Raw genomic sequence first — 7,906 nt, 5'->3', positions numbered from 1 at the left:
AGGTTGCAGTGAGCTAAGATCACGCCACTGCACTCCAGCCTGGGCGACAGAGCGAGACTCCGTCTCAAAAAAAAAAAAAAAACAAATAAAAAAAAACCATGGAAACAAGATTCTGAAATAGCCAATATTTTATTACTCAATATGGGGGATACACAATACTTCTGATGTGAAAATGCAAATATTTTACACATAACTTTTCTTTAGTCCTGATTATGAGAAACTATATGCAGTTTAAGGAACACAGGGCACCCTAGTATTACGGCACAAACTCGCTTTCTAGTTCCCACCACACTACGATTCTCCGCCTCCCATGGGTGTGAGGGGCAGGGGCTAAGGACCAAGAAAAGACTCCCAGAATACAGGGAAAGCATTTTTCCTTTTTCTTCCCTGGAAAAAAGGAATCATAGTAGCTGATTTAATTCCTTTCTTTTTTTTTTTTTCCTGAAACTTGAGAGTCACTTGCAAGCGGTCAAGGAGTTAATTTCTCAGGAGGCCCTAGGAGCCCTCTTCCAGGGATTCTCCTGAATGCAGAATTTCTCACAGAGGCCCACTGAGGACACTGCGGGATGCGTTTATCCTTCTTGTGTTGAGAGGAGTCTGTGCCTGCTGGACTGAACTAAAATGAGGAAGATGGTTGTGAGGAGTTTATTTAAAATCATTAAAATTCAACATCCTTTGCAGAAAAAGCCACGGCAGGCTGTTCTCCATGGTTTTGGAGCAGGGCACGCAACTAGCTCTGGTGCTGCGGTTTCTAAGAGAAGCCTCATCACATTCATACATCCCACCAGGATGTTTTATTTATTCCAACTCAGTGCTAAGACTCCAGCGTGAACGCCATCCAACAGAGGCCTTGGATGTCTACAAGCAAGACATCCTACAATTCAAGTTGTGACATTTACAAATAGTTTACTTTTGAAAAATTCAAGATTTTCTTTCTAACAATGACACTCTCATTCACTTGCATTCCAATAAGTGTTCTTAGTGAGGAAAAAAAGTGGCTGGAATGACAATAAGCATACATAATGACACATAATATGCATCCCCTCTCCCATGCCAGAGTCTAGAATGCGGATTCCAGCAGGAAAAAAGTTTCATATGAGCTTGGCTGCACTTGAGAGCTTGTCATTCTGACAGACCCAGGAACACAAGAACAAATAGATGTTAGCTCTGTCCTCCGTACCAACAAATTACAGGGACTGTCTCACATTTTGTCCCACGTGGTCAGAGGAATAAGAGGGTTTCAATGAAAATGCAATGAAGGTGCACAGAATTCCTTAGTGAAAGGTTTTAATGAAATTCAGTTTAATTCAACTGACACTTACTAAACACTCTGGGCTTTGTGTACTGTGCTACCCTCACCTAGAGTATAATGCTAAAGGAAACAAGTACGAACAAATACTAATTTTTCAAAGTGCCACCATTTTTCCAAGCCAGGTTTCTTTCCTTTGAATACTCTCAACTGGCATGAGCCATTCCACAGCAATCAATGATACGATAACTTGACACATCCGTGCCAAAAAGTGGCTGTCTCTGGTCCTCTGAACTAGACAGATTTAAGATGCAGAAAGAACATGAGTCTGGTTTCCACGCCTGGCAGAGCAGGAGGTGGAGGCGAGAGCTATCAGGGGTGAGTGATCCTGGTTTGTAGTCTCACTGCCTGAACAGTGCCAAGCTGGCCTTCTACACAAAAGACAAACCTGGCAGCTGAGCTTACAACATCCATTCCAATCACAAGACTGTCTCCCCATCACCGTTTTGAATGTATAATAGGAATCTCTGTGTAGCTTCAGCACCAAGAAGATGCACAAAGCTATGTGTAGCATGCATTTCATAATTACAGCAGAGATAAGATGACAGGCCTTGTTATCCAGCCACAGCTAACGACCAAGGTTTCAGCCTGCCTCCTGGACTATAATCACAGCCCTTGGATGAATTAGAGTTCACAAAGGCTTAAGTGCCCAAAGTCCTAAACTGCCCTCTAGGGAGTTATAAAGTTCTTTCTTTTTTCAAAAAATACTGCCGAGGGTCTACTATGTGCTGGGCTGGCAAATACGGTATGACAACCTGCCTTCAAGAAGCTTACTTAGGCCAGGTGTGGTGGCTCATATCTGTAATCCCAGCACTTTGGGAGGCCAAGATGGGGAGATCACTCGAGGTCAGTAGTCTGAGACCAGCCTGGCCAATATGGTGAAATCTGTCTCTACTAAAAATACAAAACTTAGCCAGGCGTGGTGGTGGGTGCCTGTAATGCCAGCTACTCAGGAGGCTGAGGAGGGAGAATCACTTGAACCTGGGAGGCAGAAGTTGCAGTGAACCAAGATCATGCCACTGCACTCCAGCCTGGGCAACAGAGCGAAACTCCATCTCAAAAAATGAAAAAAGCTTACTTAACAGGTCCCATTACAGACAGACACTTCAAAATAACCCAGTGCTGTAGTGAGCCTAGTCTATCACATATTTACTAATGCTTACTGCAGGCCTTCAGCTAAGCTGGAAATGAAACAGCAGTCACTGAAGATGCTCTCTCCTGCGCAGGCTCTAAGAGCTCTTGAGTGGCTCCCACCCCCGGCCCCTAGCAGGTACAGCCCCAAGGCAACAGCAGGGCCATCACCAGCAGAGCAAGTGACACATGGCTGCTCAGGGGAATGAGATAAAAAGTGGAACAAAGCTCATTAACTTGTGACTGTCTTAATGTCTGGCCTTATTAGCAAAAGTCAGAAAGTTTAAAAGAAGTATCTCTGTTTAATGTGTTAGTGCCACAATCCTCTGGATTGTTAACATACTCTTTCACTGAGGACGTGGCTTTATTTTAAAGCAGTAAAATATACATATCCTCATGCCTATAAGATGAATTAAAAATAATACTTCTAACTGGGTGTAGCAGCTCACGCCTGTAATCCTAACACTTTGGGAGGCTGAGATGGGTAGATAAGCTGCTTGAGGTCAGGAGCTTGAGACCAGCCTGGCCAACACAGTGAAACCCCATCTCTACCAAAAATACACAAATTAGCCAGGTGTGGTGGCACCTGCCTGTAGTCCCAGCTGCCTGGGAGGCTGAGGCAGGAGAATCGCTTGACCCTGCAAGGTGAAGGTTGCAGTGAGCTAAGATCACGCCACTGCACTACAGCCTGGGCGACAGAGATTACATCTAAAAAATAAAATAAAATAAAATGAAATAAAATAAAACAAAACAAAAAATAACACTTATTTGAAAATGACTGACTTCTGAGGACAGTAGGGATGATGATTCTTTCCTCTGTGCCATGTGGCCTTGTCTGATATGCCAGCTCCGTGGTAAACCTGGGAAATATCACTGCTACTTCCAATACTTCACTCTACCCGTAAGGCAAATGCCAAAGGAAAAGCTACAAGCAAAGTGGAACAAAATGAGAAACAAACAATCACACATTTCTAAACTTAAAAAGATACTTATATTCACTGTCCTTTCTATTTTGTGGTAAATTTAGCAGGCAAAAGGAGAAGGGATTCGTTGTCCTTAGCTGAAAGCACGCAGTGATGGACATAATGCTGGGTGCTCTTCCTTCACACACACTCTTGCCTGATACAGTCTGTGGTCTGTATCTAAAATAGCTAATGTGCTTTTAACCATTGAATGACATTTCTCTATTACAGAAAAACAAAGCAATTTTTACAAATGTTTGAACAAATGATGTATAAAATGAAAGGATAATTTGTTTTTATAGCTCTCTGCCAAGCTCCATAGCAGGCTGCCCAACCTGCACACAATTTGTTCTGTAAGAAATGTCACTAAATAATGACAGGGACTCACAGGTCAAATGGATTTACATTATATAATTTAAATGTCATTGCAGGAAGACCTGATGGCATTTTGAACAAATAATCTCATTTATTTTTGAAGCTCTAAGCTTCAACAAGTTAATTGCTGTTGAACTAATGGGGAAACTGAGCATTATAATACAATGTGTGAACATTTGCTTTATCTACACTTCAAAAATTTATAGAATTATGCAAATACTACAAAATGATTCATTAAATAGAAAAGAGGCTTATAGGCATTTAAGGTCTGAACTCAGCCTACATCATATTTAAAATATACACTCACTTTCTGCTTTGCTTAAATGTGAAAGAAAGTTGGTCCATTTTTTCAGACCCATCGAGAAAATACTGCACACGCAGGTTTTCATTACTGGAAAGAGACTATTTCCAGTGAAAATCTCCTAAAGTGAAGTAGCTAAAATGTCATCCCTCAAAATATGCAAATCTATAGATCTGTCTATCTTATTTGCAAAATGTCAGAAGAAAATTTTCAGGAACGAAAAATGAAACATTCAAGGACACAGAGAAACAAGGTGGAAACCACAGATTGTGGTTGCATTCGGCCTTGCTGAGGTAAACGTGCTTTCTAATCACACAGAACCTTTAAAACTACCGCCTGACTTTTGCTGAAAGAGATACCAGAAGGAAAAAAAAAAATTCCAAGTTTTTAATTTTGTATCCAGGAAACCTTATCAGGAGAGAAGGGTAAATATGAATATATGCATTTAAATCTGCTTGAAAACAAGGCATGCAATGCATCGGTGTAGTGTGGAGAGCAATAGACAGGTGAATGCACAAAAGCTGGGGTGTGGAAGGCTGGACATGCCTCCCAGCTCTTAGGGAAGGCAGCTGGGGCTTCCGCAGCCTGGGGCCTGACTTTAACAACATGTCAAATGTCACAACATCCTTGTAATAAAGAGCAACTTAATCCCTAAACACTCTTGGTTTCATTCTGAAACTTCAATCTCTACTCCTTTTAGGAGCTAAAGATAGGAAAGCATAAAACATTTTCTATTATTAAAATTAGAATTCTAAAAAAAAACTTTCCCACTGAACTTGCTAAGCCACTGAAGATCTTAAAATGGAGTAGAGAGTGAGAATCCGGGAGAGAAGAATGAGGGCAACTGTGCTGAGGCAAAGCCCAGCAGTTACTCCAGTGAGAGGCAGCTGCAGTGGAGTGCCACCTGCATCCACACACTTCACGCGGTGCCCATACACAGCTGGTGCTCAATGAACATCTGCTGAACACAGTGCACAACTTCAGATGTGGAATAACTTTATAAATTAGTTAAGGCTTTAAGAGTCTTCACAGGAATCCAATCCCTTGGGTATGACCCTTCTCATTTTAAGTGTTCCCCTCGAGTAACACCCTTTGTTTTCCCTTGAGGATATCTCTTCAGCCTCTGAAAAAGAAAGAACCAACTCCCACTGAGGCAACCACATCTTTCAATTTACCCTCAAAGCAGAGAAGCCCTCCGAGAATACTTGGAAAGCCTGAATCTCTGAGCTGAAGCCCTGTGTCCAGGAGCACAATAGTGACACCTTGTGTGGGGTGTGGCTTTCCCCAGCAGCAAGGACACGGGGCGGGACACTTCCAGGTACGTGAGTGATGAAGAGGACGGATAAGCTTCTTTTCAACACTTCACATAAGGGGTGCTGTGTGCCAAAACACTGGAGGTGTCCCTAGGGTTTCTGCAGGCCACTAGTTCTCTAGTTGTGATTCATCCCAAGGACAGCCATCCCTCCCATAATGGAGGTTGTGCCCCTGTCCGACAGATGCCGTGATGACTGCATGGGCAGAAGACAGACATTTGAGTGTGTCTGCTTTGACTGTCTGGGAACAGGGCAGACAGGAAGACAGGCAGCGGAGGACAGAGGCAGCCCTCAGGGACAGTGCTGGTTCTCTGTCAGGCATCTTGGGACTCTTTCAGACGCAGCCCATGCATCTGAAAGAGCCATTAGGCTGCAGCCTTTCCTCCAGAACAATTCATACTTGCTAATAACATGGATACCGTGTGACTAATCAAAGCAGTGAGGTGAAACTTGAAGGTCATATTTTATGTCTCAAAAACAGAAGAAATCAGGGCAGGTTAAAAGAATATTAAGGCAGTCACTTGTGTTTCGAATCCATGCCTTACAAGCCAGTGTGGATTTGACTGTTGATTTAAACAAACATATCTGATGTCTACATAGACCCTATTGTGGCATACATTCATCACCACTTACGCTTACTTTGCAAACATGCCAAGCAGCTGGTTTTACAAAAATATTATTTAGATTTGAAGAATTTTAGGGGAAAAAGCCGAGACTAGATCACAATAGAACAAATTTTTTGGAACAATGCAAATCCTTCAGTTGCTGAGAAAAAAAAAAAAAAGCCAAAAGAGTGTCTCTACTACAAAGGCACTACAGGGAGAGGAGCTGTTAGCAAAAGGAGGGTCTGAAGAGTGAACATCACCTCCCAAACAAGGGAAGTAGGACACTTGTATTCTCTTCTTTACAACTGGAATCATCTCTCATCCACAATTTTTCACGGTCAGAAATGTTACTTTAATTTTCTGTGGGGAAAAATATAAAAATAAAGGCACTACAAATATATCTAGTCTGAGACTGCCAAAGATAACCTGGGGCTCTGCTAGAATACATTTTTAATGACTTTATAATTAATTCCTGAAAGACTGGGGTGTTTATGGTGCTAATCTAAGGAAGTCCGGAAGACCCACTACCTTCAGGATGCTACCAGAAAGCAGGGGTCCTCCAGCATTATTTCAACAGTATAGTCCTGAAAATAGAAAATATCAGCCTCAACTTCAGATGTACGTCATAAATTTCCAGCTGACTATAGTTAAATTAGCTTTCCTTTACATGAATAACTCTCTTTTCCTGTACATAATAAATACTGAAGGAATTATTTACTCTGTAATTGTCTGGCATGATTTAAAATTAAATAAATAAAGACAAAGCACGGCTTACTGCTCTCAGCACTAGAAATATGTGAAAAATTATATTGACTGAATCTAGTCACACCCAGCTTGATATTAGGACCAAAGCCATGTGTATGTTTTAGACATAAATCTCTATGAGATCCATGCGTTGCCCTAGAAGGCCTCAGCTATCAAGCATCTCTGCAGACACTCAGGGCTGATGTGTACTGGTGAGTAAGCCTTAGCCATGGGCAGGTGCTGAAATAGTCGCTAACATCCCAAGTGATGCAGACAATCCAGACAATGTTTTCGGAAGGCACCACATGTGATGCGCAGCCTCTATTTACGTGTGAATAATTGCACTGCTGCTTTCTGGTTAAAAGTAGGGAAATACAGTGTTCCAGGGCATAGGAATGGTGCTCTAGGTAGAAGAGTTTATTTTTGCTGGTGTGAGGCAGGTTTTGTTAATAAAGCTTTGAAATACAAAAATTTCATTCAGATGTTGAATGCTGAGGCAAGACAACAAAGTGCCGGAAGAAATAAGAGCCAACAGGACACTAAAGCATTATATTCAAGACAGAAGGTCCCAGGTTTTGTATCTAAAACTTTCTCTGGTCCTAAGCTTTGGCAATATGATGAGTTAACATAAAATCTGCACTGAGCTGGCATGAGCCTCTACTTAACTGGAGTTTACAGTATAATTTAAAAATAATTAACGAGGGAAGAATATTTCCTTTCCTTTTTTTTTTTTTTTGAGAGTGTCTTGCTCTGTCGCCCAGGATGAAGTGTGGTAGCGCGATCTCGGCTCACTGCAACCTCCACCTCCCGAGTTCAAGTGATTTTCCTGCCTCAGCCTCCTGAGTAGCTAGGACTATAGGCACCTGCCTGGCTAATTTTTGTATTTTTGGTAGAGACAGACGGGGTTTCATCATGTTGGCCAGGCTAGTCTTGAACTACTGACCTCAAGTGATAAGCCCACCTCAGCCCCTCAAAGTGCTGGTATTACAGGCGTGAGCCATTGTGCCTGGCCAGAAAGAATACTTTCAAGTGTCACCATTAGTAGAAAATCAGAATGGTATTAAAATGAAAATAATAAAGATAAAATTGGCAGAGACATAAAGTTTTAAGTTTCAACAGATACTATAAATAAACTTTTATTGCCATTTCTGTCAGTGGTTTGAAAT

At 41.8% G+C, this 7,906-nt stretch overlaps 1 protein-coding gene across 1 annotated transcript in view; it reads right to left on the bottom strand.

The window, feature by feature from the left end:
- Positions 1 to 7,906, bottom strand: part of DPY19L3 (dpy-19-like 3 (C. elegans)) — a 79,079-nt gene that overhangs the window by 9,675 nt on the left and 61,498 nt on the right. The window lies entirely within an intron of this gene.

Source organism: Colobus angolensis, unplaced genomic scaffold (genome assembly GCF_000951035.1).
Source record: "Colobus angolensis palliatus isolate OR3802 unplaced genomic scaffold, Cang.pa_1.0 Scaffold107, whole genome shotgun sequence".
Lineage (NCBI taxonomy): Eukaryota > Metazoa > Chordata > Mammalia > Primates > Cercopithecidae > Colobus > Colobus angolensis.
The sequence above is the reverse complement of the archived record's forward strand: the minus strand, read 5'-3'. Positions and strand labels throughout refer to the sequence as shown.